Genomic DNA, 25511 nt, shown 5'->3' on the forward strand with positions numbered 1-25511 from the left:
TGTGAAGGTAAAAACGTCTCAGGTCTCCTGTCTGTGAAGGTAAAGACGTCTCAGGTCTCCTGTCTGTGAAGGTAAAGACGCCGGCTCCGTCGGGGAGCGTCTCCTGTCTGTGAAGGTAAAGACGTCTCCTGTCTGTGAAGGTAAAGACGTCTCAGGTCGAGCTGGAATATCTGGTACCGTCTCCCCTCGTGCGCAGCAGGGTGCACGTTGAGCGCGTGCTGCGGCTGCAGTGATTAAATATCTGTCATCTCGCTGCGCTGCGTGCTTGATATTACCGACTGAAACGGAAGATTTACTGGGAACATACCGGATAAAACCCCTCCGACCGGACACCGATGGCTTCATGGTAAGAGAGAGAGGGTTTTTTATAGTTTTATTCTGCGCTGGGATGTTTACTCTGCGTGATCACGGCTGGAAGGGGCTACATGGTCAATCCGATTTCTGCATTGGCCATCCAGCATTTAGTGGTACGGCCTCTGCAGAAGTCTGGGCATGAAATACCTGCTCTTTTTGTCGAGCAGCACATTAGTGTTGTGAAGGAAGATGTCAAGGAAGTGAGTTTGCGTTTATACAGGACCTCCCGCCCTCACCTACGGTCAACTAACGAATCATGTCAATGCGGAGCTATACGGAGCCCTCCACATTGATACAACATTTGAGAGGCGCATGGTCCGGAGCTCAATGTGGCCTCTGCTTTCCTCTGGAGGCTCCGCTTTGAGTCAAACCATCCATCCTTCGACCACATTTCGGATCAAGCATAAGTTGTCTCTTACCTACACATGCTATCTATATAGTTTAGGCATGGCTGTGTGCGCGCAACGTCCATAGGGTGATACATGGGAGGTAGTGTAGTGCGTTGGATAGTAGCCTATAGGATGCTTATATACTACATAGTTACTATTACCTGATTGGTTAAACTGATTGGTTATTATAGCCTATTTACCTAATAGTGTAGCTTCGGGAATATGCTCTCTTCAGTTCAATTTCAATCTCTCTCACAATTCAATTTCATTTAAGAGCTTTATTGTCATGGGAAACATATGTTAACGTTGCCAAAGCAAGTGAAGTAGATAATAAACACAAGTGTAATAAACAAAAATGAACAGTAAAACATTACACTCACAAAATGTAAAAAAGAATAAAGACATTATAAATGTCATATGTGCAAATAGTTAAAGTACAAAAGGAAAAATAAATAAACATAAATATGGGTTGTATTTACAATGGTGTTTGTTCTTCACTGGTTGCCCTTTTCTTGGGGCAACAGGTCACGTATCTTGCTGCTGTGATGGAACACTGTGGTATTTCACCCAATAGATATGGGAGTTTATCAGAATTGGGTTTGTTTTCGAATTCTTTGTGGGTCTGTGTAATCTGAGGGAAATATGTGTCTCTAATATGGTCATACATTCGGCAGGAGGTTAGGAAGTGCAGCTCAGTTTCCACCTCATTTTGTGGGCAGTATTGCACATAGCCTGTCTTCTCTTGAGAGCCAGGTCTGCCTTCGTAGGCCTTTCTCAATAGCAAGGCTACGCTCACTGAGTCTGTACATAGTCGAAGCTTTCCTTAAGTTTGGGTCAGTCACAGTGGTCAGGTATTCTGCCACTGTGTACTCTCTGTTTAGGGACAAATAGCATTCTAGTTTGCTCCATTTTTTTGTTAATGCTTTCCAATGTGTCAAGTAATTATCTTTTTGTTTTCTCATGATTTGGTTGGGTTTAATTGTGTTGCTGTCCTGGGGCTCTGTGGGGTCTGTTTGTGAACAGAGCCCCAGGACCAGCTTGCTTAGGGGACTCTTCTCCAGGTTCATCTCTCTGTAGGTGATGGCTTTGTTATGGAAGGTTTGGGAATCGCTTCCTTTTAGTTGGTTGTAGAATTTATTGGCTTTTAACTGGATTTTGATAATTAGCGGGTATCGTCCTAATTCTCCTCTGCATGCATTATTTGGTGTTTTACGTTGTACACAGAGGATATTTTTTGCAGAATTCTGCATGCAGAGTCTCAATTTAAAAGGCAATGGGTTCTATAACTGATTCAATTATCCAGATCCGAATTGGTATGTCAAATTTGATGTTCCTTTTGATGGCATAGAAGGCCCTTCTTGCCTTGTCTCTCAGATCGTTCACAGCTTTGTGGAAGTTACCTGTGGTGCTGATGTTTAGGCCAAGGTATGTATAGTTTTTTGTGTGCTCTAGGGCAACAGTATCTAGATGGAATTTGTATTTCTGGTCCTGGGAACTGGGCCTTATTTGGAACACCATTATTTTAGTCTTACTGAGATTGATCTGAACATTCTAACCTCAAAACAGCAGTCAAACACCAGAGCTAACATTGGCTAGCTTGCTAGCTACTTCCAGACACATAATGAGAGAACACCCCACTCAGACCTTTTTACTCTCCCTAGCAGAGCTGGTTAGGCTGTTTTCATGTTATCCAGAGTGTTGGTGACTGTAACTGTGCTCCTGGCAACAATTTAATTAGCAATATTTTGCTGATGTTTACTGACATCGGCCATATTCAACGGGTGTTGAGCGTTCGTAAATTCATCAGTTATTCTGCACTCTGGTAGTCAGACGAGAGGGCTCTGAAATCGGAGTAGATGGCCAGACTGAATTTACGAACGCCCCCGAAACGGTTACTTGCATATTGGAGTATTTTGTTAAGACGTGTAGCTAGCTAGCTAGCTCTGCAGGTAACTAACCAACCAGGTTCAATATTAACTAGCTACACATTAGCTAAGCAAATGGCTCTGAGATACGAATAATGTCATACACGTAATGTTAGCTAGCAAGCCATCCAGCTAACGTTAGCTAGGTAAACAATGAACCATAATCACAACTCATGACGTTACTACCCTGCATGATTTTGCAGGTAGCTAACCAACCTGGTTAAATGTTAGCTAGCTAACCTTAGGCTATAGCTAGCCAAGCAAAGGGCTCTTTCTGTCAAAATTAGAAATGTGTAATATCTGGAAATATAGCTAGCTAGCTCTACAGGTAGCTAACCAACCAGGTTCAATGTTAGCTAGCTAGCTAACAGTACATTTTAACTTGAAATGAAAACAACTTTGTCAAATTTAGAAATGTGTAATATCTGGAAACATAGCTAGCTAGGCTATGGATGGACGTTTCTCCCTGTCACAGATGCCACGCTTTCCCTTAGTTTGAAGATGTAATCCGGAGACAGGTGTTTTCTCAATCTCCTTAGCTATCATACTCGAATTCCACTGATTTCAAAACTCAGTCCTCCAGAAAGTGGAGAGCAACACTTATGCAGTTTTAATACACAATACATTAAAAAAGCTGTGTTAGACAGGATTACCTAGAGATACTGACCAGCTCAAATAGACAGAAGTGTGCTACATGGCAGACCAATCCCAACTCATCTCTCGGCATGTCCAGCCCACTCATCATCTCAGCCAATCATGGCTAGCGGGAAAGTTGCTGTCCTTTTTCTGTGGCTAAACCAACTAGGCTCATAATTGAACAGTTGTATTCGTATTTACAGTTGGCCTACAAGTTTGTTATTAAGGCACACGAAAGTTCACATGTTTGAGAAGGCATTTCTGACAAAAAACGCATTTTGAAAAAAATGATATATGTTCAAATGGCTCTCCTGTGAAATAGTGACTCGCGACATACTCCTAGTTTCCTGAAACGGGTTGAATTTTCAATTCAATCTTTCCCCCTCTCTTAATTTTCAATTAAATCTGTCTCTCAATTTTCAATAAATTTTCTCTCAATTTTAAATTCAAAAATTCAAAATTCAAAGCTATACTTTGCCAAGGAAGGTTTTTCATACAAGTCTGATAATCAGAGCACAAACAAATAAGCACAAATAATCTAGCGAGCGTCCTTGGCTGCTATTAGCCAATTAGCTTCCCCAACTAATGTTAGCCAGTAGCTACAAGCCAATGTTACTAACAGTAGCTGTATCAAATCATGCACCACAACTCAATGTTGACAATATATCCCACATTCTTCCACAAAGCATAAGTAAGTTCAGTTCATAGTCAAGACCAAACTTTGGGAACTTTGGGAAAAACTGCCACGCTGCTAATTTATAATGCACACTCCAGGCAGACGTGTCACTGTTAGAAGTTCCAGAACAAATTCTTATCTTATGCATTAATTCATTCTGTTCCCTCCTCTCTCAATTACATGTTTTCCCCCTGTTGTCATTATAATCCAAAATGGATGCAAAATGGACACAGTCAGCGTACATTTGAAGTCGCTATCCACAAGTAAAAAGTAATGATCATTGCTTACTTGCGCGGCCTGTACGCAGTCAAAATAAAATGCCATGCTTGCTAACTTGGTTAGCTATGTGATAAAATGGAACAGTTCACAACACATCAACTGTTTTTAGACACAACATTTTTTTTTACCAAGCAAGTACTGCGTGAATGAACAACAACAACCATTTTGGAATAAACACATGCTGACATCATAAAATCCAATTAAATAGAGTGTTGATGTATTTATAACAGCGTTCAAGTCACCACCTTAAGATTGTGAAGGTCCTGGGTTCACCTACCAGTGGAGATATTTTGACTATTCTCTTTCGTGTAGAGGTTTTGACCCCCCCCCCCCCCCCCCCTTCCTCCCAGTATGCACGATGTGTGCTTATTTTCATTTATTAGGGGTCTCTCAAAAGAGCCTGGAAATTAAAAACAAAAAAATGTATGTTTTAAGTGAGTCTTGGTCTGAAGCTGGAAAAAAAGGAAATTCACATGAGGACAACAAGGCCTCTTCCACCCATGCTCTACCAAGGTTTATCAGCACCACAATGCCTCTTCCACCCATGCTCTACCAAGGTTTATCAGCACCACAATGCCTACTCCACCCATGCTCTACCAAGGTTTATCAGCACCACAAGGCCTATTCCACCCATGCTCTACCAAGGTTTATCAGCACCACAATGCCTCTTCCACCCATGCTCTACCAAGGTTTATCAGCACCACAATGCCTCTTCCACCCATGCTCTACCAAGGTTTATCAGCACCACAAGGCCTATTCCACCCATGCTCTACCAAGGTTTATCCGACTACAGCAGCCATCTTGTTCTATTATACTTCAGACTATATGTGGGCAGGTTGCTTAGGATTCAAACCTTCTCAAACAGCCCGTTTGAAGTTTTAATGTACAATGTAGAGTGAAATGCCTTTCTTGCTCTAAACCCAACAATGCACTAATCAATATCAATGTAATACAACAAATAGCATAAGGTAGAACAAAAACACAATAAGTAAAAATAAGCAATAAGAAAAACACGAGGGGGTAAGGTGACTATATACAGGGTCAGTACCATATTAACAATGGACAGGGATACTGGAGTGATGGAGGTCAGTACCATATTAACAATGTACAGGGATACTGGAGTGATGGAGGTCAGTACCATATTAACAATGTACAGGGATACTGGAGTGATGGAGGTCAGTACCATATTAACACTGGACAGGGATACTGGAGTGATGGAGGTCAGTACCATATTAACAATGTACAGGGATACTGGAGTGATGGAGGTCAGTACCATATTAACAATGTACAGGGATACTGGAGTGATGGAGGTCAGTACCATATTAACAATGTACAGGGATACTGGAGTGATGGAGGTAGATATGTATAGGGGGAAGGGGACAGGGATACTGGAGTGATGGAGGTAGATATGTATAGGGGGAAGGGGACAGGGATACTGGAGTGATGGAGGTAGATATGTATAGGGGGAAGGGGACAGGGATACTGGAGTGATGGAGGTAGATATGTATAGGGGGAAGGAGACAGGGATACTGGAGTGATGGAGGTAGATATGTATAGGGGGAAGGGGACAGGGATACTGGAGTGATGGAGGTAGATATGTATAGGGGGAAGGGGACAGGGATACTGGAGTGATGGAGGTAGATATGTATAGGGGGAAGGAGACAGGGATACTGGAGTGATGGAGGTAGATATGTATAGGGGACAGGGATACTGGAGTGATGGAGGTAGATATGTATAGGGGGAAGGAGACGGGGATACTGGAGTGATGGAGGTAGATATGTATAGGGGGAAGGGGACAGGGATACTGGAGTGATGGAGGTAGATATGTATAGGGGGAAGGAGACAGGGATACTGGAGTGATGGAGGTAGATATGTATAGGGGACAGGGGACAGGGATACTGGAGTGATGGAGGTAGATATGTATAGGGGGAAGGAGACGGGGATACTGGAGTGATGGAGGTAGATATGTATAGGGGAAGGGGACAGGGATACTGGAGTGATGGAGGTAGATATGTATAGGGGACAGGGGACAGGGATACTGGAGTGATGGAGGTAGATATGTATAGGGGGAAGGGGACAGGGATATTGGAGTGATGGAGGTAGATATGTATAGGGGGAAGGAGACGGGGATACTGGAGTGATGGAGGTAGATATGTATAGGGGGAAGGGGACAGGGATACTGGAGTGATGGAGGTAGATATGTATAGGGGGAAGGAGACGGGGATACTGGAGTGATGGAGGTAGATATGTATAGGGGGAAGGGGACAGGGATACTGGAGTGATGGAGGTAGATATGTATAGGGGGAAGGGGACAGGGATACTGGAGTGATGGAGGTAGATATGTATAGGGGACAGGGATACTGGAGTGATGGAGGTAGATATGTATAGGGGGAAGGAGACAGGGATACTGGAGTGATGGAGGTAGATATGTATAGGGGGAAGGGGACAGGGATACTGGAGTGATGGAGGTAGATATGTATAGGGGGAAGGGGACAGGGATACTGGAGTGATGGAGGTAGATATGTATAGGGGGAAGGGGACAGGGATACTGGAGTGATGGAGGTAGATATGTATAGGGGGAAGGAGACAGGGATACTGGAGTGATGGAGGTAGATATGTATAGGGGACAGGGGACAGGGATACTGGAGTGATGGAGGTAGATATGTATAGGGGGAAGGAGACGGGGATACTGGAGTGATGGAGGTAGATATGTATAGGGGAAGGGGACAGGGATACTGGAGTGATGGAGGTAGATATGTATGGGGGGAAGGAGACAGGGATACTGGAGTGATGGAGGTAGATATGTATAGGGGACAGGGGACAGGGATACTGGAGTGATGGAGGTAGATATGTATAGGGGGAAGGAGACGGGGATACTGGAGTGATGGAGGTAGATATGTATAGGGGACAGGGATACTGGAGTGATGGAGGTAGATATGTATAGGGGGAAGGGGACAGGGATACTGGAGTGATGGAGGTAGATATGTATAGGGGGAAGGAGACGGGGATACTGGAGTGATGGAGGTAGATATGTATAGGGGGAAGGGGACAGGGATACTGGAGTGATGGAGGTAGATATGTATAGGGGGAAGGGGACAGGGATACTGGAGTGATGGAGGTAGATATGTATAGGGGGAAGGAGACGGGGATACTGGAGTGATGGAGGTAGATATGTATAGGGGGAAGGGGACAGGGATACTGGAGTGATGGAGGTAGATATGTATAGGGGACAGGGATACTGGAGTGATGGAGGTAGATATGTATAGGGGGAAGGGGACAGGGATACTGGAGTGATGGAGGTAGATATGTATAGGGGGAAGGAGACAGGGATACTGGAGTGATGGAGGTAGATATGTATAGGGGGAAGGGGACAGGGATACTGGAGTGATGGAGGTAGATATGTATAGGGGAAGGGGACAGGGATACTGGAGTGATGGAGGTAGATATGTATAGGGGGAAGGGGACAGGGATACTGGAGTGATGGAGGTAGATATGTATAGGGGGAAGGAGACGGGGATACTGGAGTGATGGAGGTAGATATGTATAGGGGAAGGGGACAGGGATACTGGAGTGATGGAGGTAGATATGTATAGGAGACAGGGATACTGGAGTGATGGAGGTAGATATGTATAGGGGGAAGGAGACGGGGATACTGGAGTGATGGAGGTAGATATGTATAGGGGACAGGGGACAGGGATACTGGAGGTAGATATGTACAGGGGTAAGGTGACTATATACAGGGTCAGTCCCATATGTGACTGACCACTTCGATTTGGTTTTATGTAGCAACATTTGAAATTGTGTGTTTTTTTTTTTAAAATTGATAAAAGTAGAGACTCAAAGCTAGAAATGTGTATATCAAACACTACAGTTGAGGAACAATGGGAAAGTAATTCTACTTTGAAAAGTTTATTAACCTGTAACCTCACTTTTGAGAAAATGGCCCTTGAATATTTGTGGTGCACTTACTGGAGAGCTCTTTGTCTCCACCCATTCAGCACCGTTCACACCCTCTTAAGCCTTAGCCCCACCCATCTCTTTAAGGATTCACATGTGAGGCCATGTGCTAAACAGAGTGAGCAGTGTAGTAAACAACCAAAGATTACAAGACTAAAAGTGGTAAAAGTCGTAGTTTACAATAAGGAACAACTCCAGGTTAAAATACAGTTTATCTAGTTCTTGGCCTTGATCCTAATCTGACTTTGGTGCAGGTCATGCTGTTCTTCACATTACCGTCTCTGGTAAACACACACTATATCAAATAAAATCTACGTTTATTTGTCACATGCACAGGATACAGAAGGTATAAACGATACAGTGAAATGGTAACTTCCATATTTTCATGGTAGCAATATGAAAAATAGAAAGTGTCAATATATTTAAAAAAGAACAAAAAGTGTGGATGCCAGTAGAGAGAACAAAATAATATACAGTATTCCTATACCCCAGTCCTATACCCCAGTCCTATACCCCAGTCCTATACCCCAGTCCTATACAGTATGTACAAGAACAATATCAATAACCATATCAGTGATGCTGTGTAACGGTTGTCGTCGGATTTAGACCAAAATGCAGCTTGGAAATGTGCACTCATCTTCTTTATTAATAAACGGACAAGAAGGAGAACCAAAACAAACACGTACACAAAGAAAACACAACGACTAATCACAGGCTGGTCAGGCACAAGGCTATACACAGCATAATCTCCCACAAAGCACTCAACAAACACATACGTATATATAGGACTCTCAATCGGAGGCAACTAGAAAACACCTGCCTCCTATTGAGAGTCCAACACCCAATAAACAAAACATAGAAATACAAAAGACTAGACAGAACATAGAAATACACTAACATAGAACAGTGCCCAAAAACCCCCGGAATACATAAATCAAATACCCTACTAAACAAACCACCACCCCGAACCACATAAAACAAATACCCCTCTGCCACGTCCTGACCAAACTACAATAACAAATAACCCCTATTACTGGTCAGGACGTGACATGCAGGTGATAGATAACTTAGTTATATGGAGTTATACAGTATGCATACAATAAAGGGTGAAGTGGCTGAGCAGCAGGATAAACAGATCAACAGTAGCAGCAATGTGTGTGTGTTAGGAGAGAGCAGTGGCGATTTTAGCATGTAAATCTTGGTGGGGCAAAATAATAAAAAAATAAGTGGGATGCATGCCAGCAAAGCCACTACGCTAAACAAAACATGAATTGCACTATAACGGTGACAAACGGTGCCCACAAACTGTTAGGGCCTCTACATAAAGCTGTTAGGGCCTCTACATAAAGCTGTTAGGGCCTCTACATAAAGCTGTTAGGGCCTCTACATAAAGCTGTTAGGGCCTCTACATAAAGCTGTTAGGGTCTCTACATAAAGCTGTTAGGGCCTCTACATAAAGCTGTCCCAACAGCAGAGCTTTCTTTTCAGCACCATGGAGTGAATCCTTACCACCGCTACACCTGGTTATCAGCAGAGCCTCATCTGGCAGAGAAACAGTTCATTCAGCCTCATTTACTGCCTTTAAAAAAACATGGCTGATATGGCTGACTTGCTTAAACAAATGTGGTTTCTACTGACAATTGAGATGTACAAACTCTGGCATAAGAGGACGACGAGCAGATAAGAGGCAATCTGTAATTTCGATTAAGACATTAATGAGCGAGCTAGGATGGACGTAGTCAATAGAACTATTTGTTCAGCACTTTTGAAATGTACAGCGACATAATTCAGAACATGGGCCGGCCGTTCTTACAGTGTTCTCCCTGTACACCAAGTCAGACCCGTATGATAAATAAAGGGGGCATATAAGTAGTCAATGAAAGCTCTTACAAAATTTGATGATTACATTGCTCTAAAACAGGTTATAGGCTACATGTGCACCACCAAGTCAGAACAGTAGGTGAAATGAAGAGGTGTAAATAGACCAAATGATTAGGGTGAGGCACATGGGCTACTAACATCTTAATACACAACATACACTTAGTATTACTTTCTTAGCTACAGTATACATATCTCCTTCACTTGAAAAGGAAGGTGGCACGGCGGTCCTTCGTGGGAAAATTCTGTCATCAAAGTCTGTCGTTCTCTGGATTTATGGTGCTTTCAAGACAACTTACAATTCCGAGTTGGACGACCGTTCAAAACGTATTTCCCAGTCGGAGCTCATTTTTTTCTGGAATTCCGAAGTTCTCAGTTCCGAGTTAACAGTTGTTTTGAGCGCAGCACAAATCATGTTTCACTGACATCATGGCCAATGTTGAATGTTTATCATTTTAAACTAGCAGGCTTGTGATTGCTTTGCACTGCTTGCAGTTAGCCACTGATTCCTTCCAAACCACTCATTGTTGAATTTGTGATTCCCAACTTGTTGTGTAATGTTTATGTCCAATGGCCGATGAGCACTGATACGTTTTATCTACAATTTCTCTTCAATAATTTCTCTTCATATGACAAGGATTAAAAAGGATTTGCCAGTAGATTGTTGACTTGATAGATGCTAGCTAAGATTTTGAAAGTATAATGTTGACATGATCAGTCCAATCAAAGTTACAGTAGATATAACGTGATTTGATGTCATTTTATCTGTGGCCAATGACTTTGAGCCTTCTTGGATGGGCACTTCTAATTTAACTCTATGGCAGCACCCAAGGGGCTCTAATTTTCGAGGTCTACCCTTAGTCTTGGCGGTAACGTACTGTCCCGACGAGTGACAGAACACTGAGCCAATCACGGCGCAACTAGAGAAGATTACCAACCCCTACGCTCCGTATTGTCCGCTGGCTGCCCCTCCACCACAGAAAGCACTGAGCTGGGCTGAAACACCTGCATTATGGAAAGTAAAAAATATTTGTATCCGTCTTTATTAACTCAATGTTTCTGTCCTTCCCTTGACTTTGGTGCAGGACATGTGATGTCCCTGGCCTCTTTGTCTCAAAACTCCCTGATCTTCTCAAAAAATATTAGTTTGTCTAGTTGTGTCCAGTCCGGCGGTGGAAAAAGTACTCAATTGAAAAGTAAAGATACCTTAATAAAAAATTACTCCAGTAAAAGTGAAAGTCACACAGTAAAATACTACTTCAGTAAAAGTCTAAAGGTATTTGGTTTTAAATGTACTTAAGTATCAAAAGTTAATGGAATTGCTCAAATATACTTCAGTATTGAAAGTAAAAGTTAAAGTATAAATAATTTCAAATTCCTTATATTAAGCAAACCAGACAGATAGCCAGGGGCACACTCCATAACTCAGACACCCTTTACAAACAAATAATTTGTGTTTACTGAGTCCGTCAGATCAAATCAAATCAAACTTTATTTGTCACATGCGCCGAACACAACAAGTGTACAACAAGCGAATACAACATCCTACCGATCCTTGACTTCGGCGATGTCATTTATAAAATAGCCTCCAACACTCTACTCAGCTAATTGGATGCAGTCTATCACAATGCCATCCGTTTTGTCACCAAAGCCCCATATACTTTGCGCAATTTCTAGCTAGATACTATTTGTAACTGTGACGTGTGTGTCAGCCTGTCAGTCACTGTCTGACCTCGTACATTTGTATTTATACGTACTTTCAAAATATATGTTCCACAAGCGGTGGGAGTTAAATTGTTTCACAAAGGCGAGTATTCATTGGGCTGTTAATTTGAACAACAAATACGTTTTTCAAAACTTTAATATCGCAAATTCTTTATGTGATCTGAGCATGATTCTGCGGGCTGTATTGAATCAGGTCGCGGGCCTCATACGGCCCCCGGGCCTGGTATAGACAGAAGGTGCTACTATATATGAATTGACATGCAATTTTCTGTTCCTCCTGAAAGCCCCAACAGTCAAATGCATTCTCTGCGTTGCTACAGATGCTGGTTCGATACCCATGCCGGCCGTGACCGGGAGATCCATGAGGCAACGCACAATTGGCCCAGCATCGTCGGGTTAGGGGAGGGTTTGGCCGGCCAGGATGTCCTTGTCCAAAAACCAACAGATGGAGAGAACATACACCAGTTGAGCAATTCATTTCAACAATAATCTTCATTTTAATTTGACTTTACAAACAACAAGAGGGCTTGATTGGAGTCTATTTCTTTGGAGCCTAGACCTATATAAAATAACTGGCTGAGGTAGGCTATGAGGCTTAACAGTCTAATGGAAGTAGGATTTTGTTTTATTAGGCCTACTAACAATTGCAACTGATCAAAAATGTAGCATCCTACATAAAACAATTATTTAAAGAAAAAAAATACTGTCTGTGCCAGCTCCTCTAACGACCAGAACATTCTAACGACCAGAACAAACAGAACATACTGTCAGCTTGAGACGTAAAATATCCCTGGATAACCTCTCACAATAATATTAGAATTTACTAAATACAGTCATACAGGCCACTAAGTTACTTATTCAATGAGAAAAGTTGAATTTCCCCTCGGACACAATCTTGTGAATGTCGAGTTTGATGGATGGATGTGATTTTGAGGCAGGCAGTCCTCGATTGAAAGCCGTTTCCTGTCGTGAGTCTATATTATATATTTCATAGAGGAAAATGAGGACTCCCAGGTGTAAGTCAATCCAAACATTGTTAGCACATAAAATGCAAGTTTGTTTATTGTCCTCTGAGAATGCCACCCACAACGCACACAGGGACTCGGCATCCCTGATTTTGCTCGTTGTCTGGAATTCAATCAGCTCAGTTTGAATTGCGGCCTCATCTGTTTTCTTAGCAAAGGAGGAGAATTCTGTGAGAGGATCACGTACAAACGCAATGATATCCTTGGGCATGCTGTAGTCTTCAAATCTGTTGGAGAAGTTGTCTCTCAGCTGCTTGATGAAATCTTCCATCACCTCTGTGATAATGCTGCGGCCAAATCAAATCAAATCAAATCAAGCCTTCTAGCCTTCTAGCGAAGGCCTCAAATTTCCCCACCATGTCCATGAGTAATCAGATCAAAATGATTATCTTATTGTCACTGAATTTATTATGTACTAATCATATGTGTTAAACATGTTACATTTGTAGTGTAGGCCAATTAATTGGCCTAATATTATATACTTAATATATTCTGGCCCGCCGACTATTGGCTCAGAAACAATTTGGCCCAAGGCCAAACCTAGTTGACGAACCCTGATATATAATATATAGACCGATCGTAACAGGAAGTGGAATTCTGAATTGCGGACTCAACTTCATCACTTTGCCTATAAATCACACCGTGAGCAATGGTTCATTGAGCACTTCCTATTGCTTCCACTAGATGTCCCCAGTCTTTACAAAGTGGTTTGAGTCTCCTACTGTGAAAACTGACAGAATGAGACGCTGTGGAAAGTGGTCACATGGAGAGGGCCATCACCATTATGACGCCGGCACCCCTGGCTACCCTCCCCTTTCGAAACGTTTAGAAAGACAATGCAATCGTCCCCCTTGAATCTTATTGGAGCTCTGGTTGAAAAAGGCCCTAAAGATTTATGTTATACAACGTTTGACATGTTTGAACGAACCTAAATAAAAAAAAAAAGCATTTTATTGAAAGAGGAGTCCCACGTCCGACGGAACTTTTGGAGCAGCCTTCAGAACGCGCTAACAAGAACAAGCTATTGGGACGTAAAGGATTAACTTTTTCGAATGAAAATACATTTGTTGTGGACCTGGGATCCCTGGAAGTGCTTTCTGATGAAGATAATCAAAGGTAAGGGATTATTGACAATAGTATACAAGAGTAGATTTGATATGCGATTGTTCCAAGATGGCGCTGACCTGTAACGGTAGTCTATTTTTCTGAGTATCGCATCCCCTTTTATCGCAAAGTGTGATTACCCAGTAAAGTTATTTTTAAATCTGGCATTACAGGTGCTTTCAAGAGATATTCATCTATAAATCTTAAAATGACAATATTACATTTTAAAAATGTTTTCGAATAGTAATTTAGTAAATTGTAGCGCTGTTTCACAGGATGCATTTGAGGGAAAATAGTTAGTCAACGTTACGCGCCAATGTAAAATGCTGTTTTTATATATAAATATGAACTTTATCGAACAAAAGAATGCATGTATTGTGTAACATGATGTCCTAGGAGTGTCATCTGATGAAGATTGTCAAAGGTTAGTGCTGCATTTAGCTGTTTTTTGGTTATTTGTGATGCATGTGGTTGGTCGGAAAATGGCTATGTGGCTACTTTTACGATATACTCCTCTAACATAATCTAATGTTTTGCTTTTTCTGTAAAGCCTTTTTGAAATCGGACAACGTGGTTCGATTCAGGAGAGGTGTATCTATAAAACGATATAACATAGTCCTATATTTGAAAAAAAATATATTAAATTTTGTTATGCTAATGGAGATAGGATTTTTCGCTGGATGTCCGCTGGATGTCCGTACCGCATACGGGACGAGCCCGACAAGAGGTTAGATATTCTTACATACAAGAAGGGCACGTTTTGGCATTTGCTGTATGATTGATGAGAATCTCCATATTGCAAATGTACGGTCCCTTACTAGACGTCCGCGAATGTTTGTAAAATTCGCCGACAGCGGCGGGCCGTTTACCGGGGCCAGATTTTCCGGGAAGTCATCGAACAAAGTCTCTCGAACATTCGGTTTCCGTTTTATAAAATGTTCACATTTTGGTAATTTTTCCGCTGTCCCGGTAAATTCCAGCAGATGGCGAATGGAATCTTATTGCAAATGTACAAAACATCACCAATCACGACATGGCCATTTCTCCTAAATGGAAAAGACTTCGAAGACGAATCTTGGTGAGTGTAGGTTTGGCATAATGGGCTGTTAGCCCAGAAACAAGATGGCGTCGAGGCCTCAACGATTTTTGAGTTAAGGCCATTTTTCTGGGATTAAAGGTTCAAAAAACTAAAATAGAGTGCTAATTTGACCACTTCACGTCAAAGTACATGAACCTACGGTGTCAGGAAAAAAAGAACCAGACATTTATCTATCGTCATTTAAGAGAAATCGTACAATGTACAATTGGTGATAGTCAAACAAATGTTTTTTTCTAAAAAGTTACAGATCCAGCTGCAGTTGCAGCGTGTTCAGACGAATCCGGTAAGGCGGGATTCGGAGCTCTGCGAGATTTCTGTGATTTTCTGAAATCACACACACTCATTCAACCCTCTGTAAATCAGTCAGTTCTTAACGTAAAGACTTTAAACTCTGGATTCTGTAAAAGCTTACCACAGTGAGGATATGTGTTTACTTTAAGCTTCCTGTGCCAACTCGGAAATGCCTTTAATTGGGGTCACAGGGGCTGTTTCGAAGGGTTAAAAAGGTCAGATATTTTCAAAACTTCATATGTGTGATTAGGCAACCCTCATGAACTGTAAATCAGTCATTTCTCCCAACAGATGTCAAAGAAAAGCTCTCTCTCACACACACACACACACACACACACAGACACACACACAGCAAGGATGGAGTGACACAGTACTGGGCTTAAAGACACACAGAGCCTGCAATGGCATTACCATAATCTCTAGGCTGTGCCGAGATCAACGAGATGCCCCGCTGTGACCGTGAAAAAAAGTAGGCCCATAATGAAGCCTGGCCCTAAATTTCAGGTGCTTTTGGGTGACAGTGAGAGAACCGTTAGGGTTAGAAGCACATTTCGACCTCAGGAACGTTCCTGAGGTCCTCCAGATCTGTGCAAGCCTAATGTTGACCGTGTGGCATTAACCTGTAACAGTGAAAAGAATGTGTTTACATCAAACAGTTTGCATTGACTTCTCTCCCCATAGGAATACATTGCCTGCTCACCTAAATTCAACCTGAAGCCTATGTGGGTTATGAATGCCTTATGAACCTGTCTTCTATAACAATCCATCAGGCTACTGTGAGGTCTACCTGTGTTGATTCTAAGCTTCCTGGAGCAACCGGAAGTTGTTAAAAACACTCTAAAGGTGATTTGATATACCAAACCGGCAGATTCTGAAAATCACTGCATTCAACCCTGTGTAGATCAGTCAATACTTAACCTGTTGGGTCTAGGGGGCAGCATTTGCACGTCTGGATAAAAAAAATGTACCCGATTTAATCTGGTTACTAATCCTACCCAGTAACTAGAATATGCATATACTTATTATATATGGATAGAAAACACTCTAAAGTTTCCAAAACTGTTTGAATGGTGTCTGTGAGTATAACAGAACTCATTTGGCAGGCAAAACCCTGAGACATTTTCTGACAGGAAGTGGATACCTGATGTGTTGTATTGACTTTAAACCTATCCCATTGAAAAACACAGGGGTTTAGGAATATTTTGGCACTTCCTATTGCTTCCACTAGATGTCACCAGCCTTTACAAAGTGTTTTGAGTCTTCTGGAGGGAGATCTGACCGAACAAGAGCCATGGAACGATGATGTCCCACTAGACACCTGGCGCGCGAGTTCATGTTGGGTACCCTCGTTCCAATACGTTATAAAAGAGTATGCATTCGTCCACCTTGAATATTATTCATGTTCTGGTTAAAAAAGGCCCTAATGATTTATGCTATACAACGTTTGACATGTTTGAACGAACGGAAATATATTTTTTCCCCTCGTTCATGACGAGAAGTCCGGCTGGCTTACATCATGTGCTAACGAGACGGAGATTTTTGGACATAAATGATGAGCTTTTTTGAACAAAACTACATTCGTTATGGACCTGTGATACCTGGAAGTGACATCTGATGAAGAGAATCAAAGGTAATGGATTATTTACATAGTATTTTCGATTTTAGATCTCCCCAACATGACGTCTAGTCTGTATCGCAACGCGTATTTTTCTGGGCGCAGTGCTCAGATTATTGCAAAGTGTGATTTCCCAGTAAGGTTATTTTTAAATCTGGCAAGTTGATTGCGTTCAAGAGATGTAAATCTATAATTCTTTAAATGACAATATAATATTTTACCAATGTTTTCTAATTTTAATTATTTAATTTGTTACGCTGACTTGACTGCCGGTTATTGGAGGGAAACGATTTCCTCAACATCAATGCCATAGTAAAACGCTGTTTTTGGATATAAATATGAACTTGATAGAACTAAAAATGCATGCATTGTCTAACATAATGTCCTAGGAGTGTCATCTGATGGAGATTGTAAAAGGTTAGTGCATCATTTTAGCTGGTTTTATGGTTTTGGTGACCCTGTCTTTGACTTGACAAAACATTACACACAACTCTTGTAAATGTACTGTCCTAACATACTCTAAATTTATGCTTTCGCCGTAAAACCTTTTTGAAATCGTAAAACGTGGTTAGATTAAGGAGATGTTTATCTTTCAAATGGTGTAAAATAGTTGTATTTTTAAAAAATTTGAATTTTGACATTTATTTGGATTCAAATTTGCCGCTCTTGAAATGCACCTGCTGTTGATGGAGTGCACCACGGGTGGCACGCTAGCGTCCCACCTAGCCCCAAGAGGTTAACGTAAAGACTTTAAACTCAGGATTCTGTAAAAGCCTACCCAAATGAGGATATGTGTTTACGTTTAGCTTCCTGTGCCAACCGGAAGTGCCTTCAATTGGGGTCATAAGGGATGTTTCAAAGGGTTAAAAAAGTCAGATCTTTCCAAAACTTTATATGTGTGACTCGGTAACCCTCATGAACTGTAAATCAGTCATTTTTCCCATCAGATTTCCAAGAAAAGCTCACACACACACAGCAAGGACGGAGTGACAGTGTGGGGCTTACAGACACACAGAGCAGAGCCTACAATAGTTTTGTTCGAACTGTCAAAGAATCGTCAGACCTAGAGCTCTGAAACTTTAGAAACCTGTTCTAGAGCTCAAGTCGATATTGCACTTGAGGTCGACCGATTAATCGGAATGGCCGATTAATTAGGGCCGATTTCAAGTTTTCATAACAATCGGTAATCGGTATTTTTGGCCACCAATTTGCCGATTAAAAAATATAGATATATTATTATTTTATTTTTAATTTTTTTACACCTTTATTTAACTAGGCAAGTCAGATTAAGAACACATTCTTATTTTCAATGATGGCCTAGGAACAGTGGGTTAACTGCCTTGTTCAGGGGCAGAACAACAGATATTTACCTTGTCACCTCGGGGATTCATTTTTGCAACCTTCCGGTTACTAGTCCAACGCTCTAACCACCTGCCTTACATTGCACTCCACGAGGAGCCTGCATGGCAGGCTGACTACCTGTTACGCAAGGGCAGCAAAAATCCAAGGTAAGTTGCTAGCTAGCATTAAACTTATCTTATAAAAAACGATCAATCATAATATAAATCACTAGTTAACTACACATGGTTGATGATATTACTAGTTTATCTAACGTGTCCTGTGTTGCATATAATCGATGCAGTGCCTGTTAATTTCTCATCGAATCACAGCCTACTTCGCCAAACGGGTGATTTAACAAGCGCATTTGCGAAAAAAGCACTGTCATTGCACCAATGTAGCTAACCATAAACATCAATGCCTTTCTTTAAAATCAATACACAAGTATATATTTTTAAACCTGCATATTTAGTTAATATTGCCTGCTAACATGAATTTCTTATAACTAGGGGAGTTGTGTCACTTCTCTTGTGTTCCGTGCAAGCAGTCAGGGTATATACAGCAGTTTGGGCCGCCTGGCTCATTGCGAAATGTGAAGTCCATTTATTCCTAACAAAGGCCATAATTCATTTGCCAGAATTGTACATAATTATGACATAACATTGAAGGTTGTGCAATGTAACAGGAATATTTAGACTTAGGGATGCCACCCGTTAGATAAAATACGGAACGGTTCCGTATTTCACTGAAATAATAAACTTTTCGTTTTCTAAATGATAGTTTCTGGCTTCGACCATATTAATGACCTAAGGCTCGTATTTCTGTGTGTTATTATGTTATAATTAAGTCTATGATTTGATATTTGATAGAGCAGTCTGACTGAGCGATGGTAGGCAGTAGCATTCATTCAAACAGCACCTTCGTGCGTTTTTCCAGCAGCTCTTCGCTGTGCTTCAAGCATTGAGCTGTTTATGACTTCAAGCCTATCAACCCCCGAGATTAGGCTGGTGTAACCGATGTGAAATGACTAGCTAGTTAGCGGGGTGCGCGCTAATAGCGTTTCAAACGTCACTCGCTCTGAGACTTGGAGTAGTTGTTCCCCTTGCTCTGCATGGGTAACGCTGCTTCGAGGGTGGCTGTTGTCGATGTGTTCCTGGTTCGAGCCCAGGTAGGAGCGAGGAGAGGGACGGAAGCTATACTGTTACACTGGCAATAATAAAGTGCCTATAAGAACATCCAATAGTCAAAGGTATATGAAATACAAATCCTATAGAGAGAAATAGTCCTATAATTCTTATAATAACTACAACCTAAAACTTCTTACCTGGGAATATTGAAGACTCATGTTAAAAGGAACCACCAGCTTTCATATGTTCTCATGTTCTGAGCAAGGAACTTAAACGTTAGCTTTTTTACATGGCAAATATTGCACTTTTACTTTCTTCTTTCTTCTCCAACACTTTGTTTTTGCATTATTTAAACCAAATTGAACATGTTTCATTATTTATTTGAGGCTAAATTGATAGTATTTATGTATTATATTAAGTTAAAATAAGTGTTCATTCAGTATTGTTGTAATTGTCATTATTACAAATAAAAAATAAATAAAAAATTGGGTGATTAATCGGTATCGGCTTTTTTGGTCCTCCAATAATCGGTATCGGCGTTGAAAAATCCTAATCGGTCGACCTCTATATTGCATGGTGAGTTATGTGTCTCTAAAAGGTTCTCAGTCCGAGAAACAGCCTCTTACATTTTCAATAACTTACATTAATTTTGACCATCACAAAAATGACGACATTTAGAAAAGTCCCAGAGTCGCAAGACTAGGTGCATTGAAACCGCCTCGGCCCATAGAGACGGACCCCAATGTTTCTGTCCGATAGCTCATTCAATGACCCTGTAGCTGTGCCCGGAAAATGTGGATTTTCAGCACCAATTAAGGTCGCTGCTTGGGCTCCAAATGACCTATCGAGCCGAAACTTGGGATTCGGGGTCGCCTCAGCTAGACCTACACATAAAGTCAGAGCTGGACCCGCAGCTAGAACATAACTACGTGTTTTATGTTTTTATTATTGTTTAAACAGAAGGTGCTGTGAATTATGGGCCTGCTCTGAAATATGTGAGAGTTGGCTTCTAAACAAGTTGGAAAAAGTGGGTGTGGTATCAGTTTGTATCAGTTTGGTGTCAGAATGATATCTAATTGACTGATGGACAGTGACTTGCTGGCTGACTTTTTTTCCATTTGCAATATGTTTAAACAGTGATAGACCATCACCAAATTGACATTCTGAAATCAACACCAATGAGTGATGGAGAGGAACCAGAATCACTCCCAGGCCATCCCGAGTTCATCGGGCCAGTCAAGTTCGCATTCATGCAGTATATTTGAGCATGTAAAATTCATGAAGGTAAATGCCCATTGAAACATATTGCAAATGGACAGCCGTGCGCCTGGTGATTGGAACGGGTTACCAGGAGCATATTTTTTAAATGGTTTTGAATGCCTTTAGGGGGGAGCAAGGGGTCTACGTTTGGGTAGGGAGCACCTCCCACCCGTGCCCATCCAATAGGGGGCGCCCTCTGGTCATTTTGGATGTTTTTCAAAAAATTGGTAAAGAAACGACAGAGTCCCACTTCTCTCATCTCACCATCGAGCGATGGAGAGGAACCACTATCACTGCTCGGCCATCCCGTGTTCATCGGGCCAGTCAATGTTCCATTTCTGCAGTATTTCTGAGAATGTCAAATTCGTGATGGTAAATGCCCATTGAAACATATTGCAAATGGACAGTCGTGCACAGTGATAGACCATCACCAAATTGACATTCTGAAATCAACACCATTGAGCGATGGAGAGGAACCAGAATCACTGCCCGGCCATCCCGAGTTCATCGGGCCAGTCATCAGGATGCCTTTAGGTGATTGGAATGGGTTACCAGGAGCACATTTAAAAAAGTTTTTTTAATGACTTTAGGGGGGAGCAAGGGGTCTACGGTTGGGTAGGGAGCACCCCCCACCTGTGCCCATCCAATAGGGGGTGCCCTGGTCATTTTAGATGTTTTTCAAAAAATCGTTAAAAAACAAGAGTCCCACTTCTCCCTCATCATTCATGACAAATAGACCATCTAGGTTGATTCATGGCTTAACATAGGGCTATATATCATTTGGGCAGTATAAATGCCATTTGGACATGGTTCACTGACTTTTGACTTCGACTTTTGACTTCCTATGAAATTATATTGCAAATGGACAAAACATATGCCTTATGGACAAATAAAAAAGTTATGACAATAAAATATGACAAAAGTATGTTCATACAGATCTTAAACATGTAGAATTGACAAAAATAATCGAAAGAATTTCAAAAAAACGGTCCAGAAAGCACTTTTTTAAGGGTGTGATACGTTTTTGAATTTTTTAGTAGAGGACTGTAGAGTAGGGGACTGTAGAAGACTGTAGAGGACTAAACAGTAGAGTAGAGGACTGTAGAGGACTAAACAGTAGAGTAGAGGACTGTAGAGTAGAGGTTTATTATGTTTTTTACCTTTATACCTATGTTAGGTCTAATGGAAAAGTAGAGTAGAGTATACCCTATGTTAGGGCTAATGGAACAGTAGGGTATACCCTATGTTATGTCTAATGGCAGGTCCTGTAGAGTAGAGTATACCCTATGTTAGGTCTAATGGCAGGTCCTGTAGAGTAGAGTATACCCTATGTTAGGTCTAATGGAACAGTAGAGTATACCCTATGTTAGGTCTAATGGAAGTAGAGTAGAGTATACCCTATGTTAGGTCTAATGGAACAGTAGAGTAGAGTATACCCTATGTTAGGGCAAATGGAACAGTAGAGTAGAGTATACCCTATGTTAGGTCTAATGGAACAGTAGAGTAGAGTATACCCTATGTTAGGTCTAATGGAACAGTAGAGTATACCCTATGTTAGGTCTAATGGAACAGTAGAGTATACCCTATGTTAGGTCTAATGGAACAGTAGGGTATACCCTATGTTAGGTCTAATGGAACAGTAGAGTATACCCTATGTTAGGGCTAATGGAACAGTAGAGTAGAGTATACCCTATGTTAGGTCTAATGGAACAGTAGAGTATACCCTATGTTAGGTCCTAATGGAACAGTAGAGTATACCCTATGTTAGGTCTAATGGAACAGTAGAGTAGAGTATACCCTATGTTAGGTCTAATGGAACTGTAGAGTAGAGTATACCCTATGTTAGGGCTAATGGAACAGTAGAGTAGAGTATACCCTATGTTAGGTCTAATGGAACTGTAGAGTAGAGTATACCCTATGTTAGGTCTAATGGAACAGTAGAGTAGGTATACCCTATGTTAGGTCTAATGGAACAGTAGGAGTATACCCTATGTTAGGTCTGAACTGGAAGTAGAGTATACCCTATGTTAGGGCTAATGGAACAGTAGAGTATACCCTATGTTAGGTCTAATGGAACAGTAGAGTATACCCTATGTTAGGTCTAATGGAACAGTAGAGTAGAGTATACCCTATGTTAGGTCTAATGGAACAGTAGAGTAGAGTATACCCTATGTTAGGGCTAATGGAACAGTAGAGTATACCCTATGTTAGGGCTAATGGAACAGTAGAGTATACCCTATGTTAGGTCTAATGGAACAGTAGAGTATACCCTATGTTAGGTCTAATGGAACTGTAGAGTAGAGTATACCCTATGTTAGGTCTAATGGAACAGTAGGGTATACCCTATGTTAGGTCTAATGGAACAGTAGAGTAGAGTATACCCTATGTTAGGTCTAATGGAACAGTAGAGTATACCCTATGTTAGGTCTAATGGAACAGTAGAGTATACCCTATGTTAGGTCTAATGGAACTGTAGAGTAGAGTATACCCTATGTTAGGTCTAATGGAACAGTAGAGTAGAGTATACCCTATGTTAGGGCTAATGGAACAGTAGAGTATACCCTATGTTAGGTCTAATGGAACAGTAGGGTATACCCTATGTTAGGTCTAATGGAACAGTAGAGTATACCCTATGTTAGGTCTAATGGAACAGTAGAGTATACCCTATGTTAGGGCTAATGGAACAGTAGAGTATACCCTATGTTAGGTCTAATGGAACAGTAGAGTATACCCTATGTTAGGTCTAATGGAACAGTAGAGTAGAGTATACCCTATGTTAGGTCTAATGGAACTGTAGAGTAGAGTATACCCTATGTTAGGTCTAATGGAACAGTAGAGTATACCCTATGTTAGGTCTAATGGAACTGTAGAGTAGAGTATACCCTATGTTAGGTCTAATGGAACAGTAGAGTATACCCTATGTTAGGTCTAATGGAACTGTAGAGTAGAGTATACCCTATGTTAGGTCTAATGGAACTGTAGAGTAGAGTATACCCTATGTTAGGTCTAATGGAACAGTAGGGTATACCCTATGTTAGGTCTAATGGAACAGTAGAGTAGAGTATACCCTATGTTAGGTCTAATGGAACTGTAGAGTAGAGTATACCCTATGTTAGGGCTAATGGAACAGTAGAGTATACCCTATGTTAGGGCTAATGGAACAGTAGAGTATACCCTATGTTAGGTCTAATGGAACAGTAGAGTATACCCTATGTTAGGTCTAATGGAACAGTAGAGTATACCCTATGTTAGGGCTAATGGAACAGTAGAGTAGAGTATACCCTATGTTAGGTCTAATGGAACAGTAGAGTAGAGTATACCCTATGTTAGGGCTAATGGAACAGTAGAGTAGAGTATACCCTATGTTAGGTCTAATGGAACAGTAGAGTATACCCTATGTTAGGTCTAATGGAACAGTAGAGTATACCCTATGTTAGGGCTAATGGAACAGTAGAGTAGAGTATACCCTATGTTAGGGCTAATGGAACAGTAGGGTATACCCTATGTTAGGTCTAATGGAACAGTAGAGTATACCCTATGTTAGGTCTAATGGAACAGTAGAGTAGAGTATACCCTATGTTAGGGCTAATGGAACAGTAGAGTATGTATACCCTATGTTAGGACTAATGGAACAGTAGAGTAGAGTATACCCTATGTTAGGTCTAATGGAACAGTAGAGTAGAGTATACCCTATGTTAGGTCTAATGGAACAGTAGAGTATACCCTATGTTAGGTCTAATGGAACAGTAGAGTAGAGTATACTACCCTATGTTAGGTCTAATGGAACAGTAGAGTAGAGTATACCCTATGTTAGGTCTAATGGAACAGTAGAGTATACCCTATGTTAGGTCTAATGGAACAGTAGAGTAGAGTATACCCTATGTTAGGTCTAATGGAACAGTAGAGTATACCCTATGTTAGGTCTAATGGAACAGTAGAGTAGAGTATACCCTATGTTAGGTCTAATGGCAGGTCCTGTAGAGTAGAGTATACCCTATGTTAGGTCTAATGGAACAGTAGAGTATACCCTATGTTAGGTCTAATGGAACAGTAGAGTAGAGTATACCCTATGTTAGGTCTAATGGAACAGTAGAGTAGAGTATACCCTATGTTAGGTCTAATGGAACAGTAGAGTATACCCTATGTTAGGTCTAATGGAACAGTAGAGTAGAGTATACCCTATGTTAGGTCTAATGGAGCCGTAGAGTAGAGTATACCCTATGTTAGGGCTAATGGAACAGTAGAGTAGAGTATACCCTATGTTAGGTCTAATGGAACAGTAGAGTATACCCTATGTTAGGTCTAATGGAACAGTAGAGTAGAGTATACCCTATGTTAGGTCTAATGGAACAGTAGAGTATACCCTATGTTAGGTCTAATGGAACAGTAGAGTAGAGTATACCCTATGTTAGGTCTAATGGAACCGTAGAGTAGAGTATACCCTATGTTAGGTCTAATGGAACAGTAGAGTATACCCTATGTTAGGTCTAATGGAACAGTAGAGTAGAGTATACCCTATGTTAGGTCTAATGGAACAGTAGAGTAGAGTATACCCTATGTTAGGGCTAATGGAACAGTAGAGTAGAGTATACCCTATGTTAGGTCTAATGGAACAGTAGAGTATACCCTATGTTAGGTCTAATGGAACAGTAGAGTAGAGTATACCCTATGTTAGGGCTAATGGAACAGTAGAGTAGAGTATACCCTATGTTAGGGCTAATGGAACAGTAGGGTATACCCTATGTTAGGTCTAATGGAACAGTAGAGTATACCCTATGTTAGGTCTAATGGAACAGTAGAGTAGAGTATACCCTATGTTAGGGCTAATGGAAC

General features: G+C 41.2%; 1 protein-coding gene across 1 annotated transcript in view; it reads left to right on the forward strand.

Annotated features, from left to right (window-relative positions):
- Nucleotides 1-211: 211 nt before the first annotated feature.
- The window catches only part of LOC106591847 (pituitary adenylate cyclase-activating polypeptide type I receptor), a 104511-nt gene continuing 79211 nt past the window's right edge, over nt 212-25511 (forward strand). The window contains exon 1 of the mRNA XM_045714366.2: nt 212-346. The gene's annotated coding sequence lies outside the window, so the exon portion shown is untranslated. The remainder of the gene's footprint in view (nt 347-25511) is intronic.

This window comes from Salmo salar, chromosome 03 (genome assembly GCF_965601325.2).
Source record: "Salmo salar chromosome 03, fSalSal1, whole genome shotgun sequence".
Lineage (NCBI taxonomy): Eukaryota > Metazoa > Chordata > Actinopteri > Salmoniformes > Salmonidae > Salmo > Salmo salar.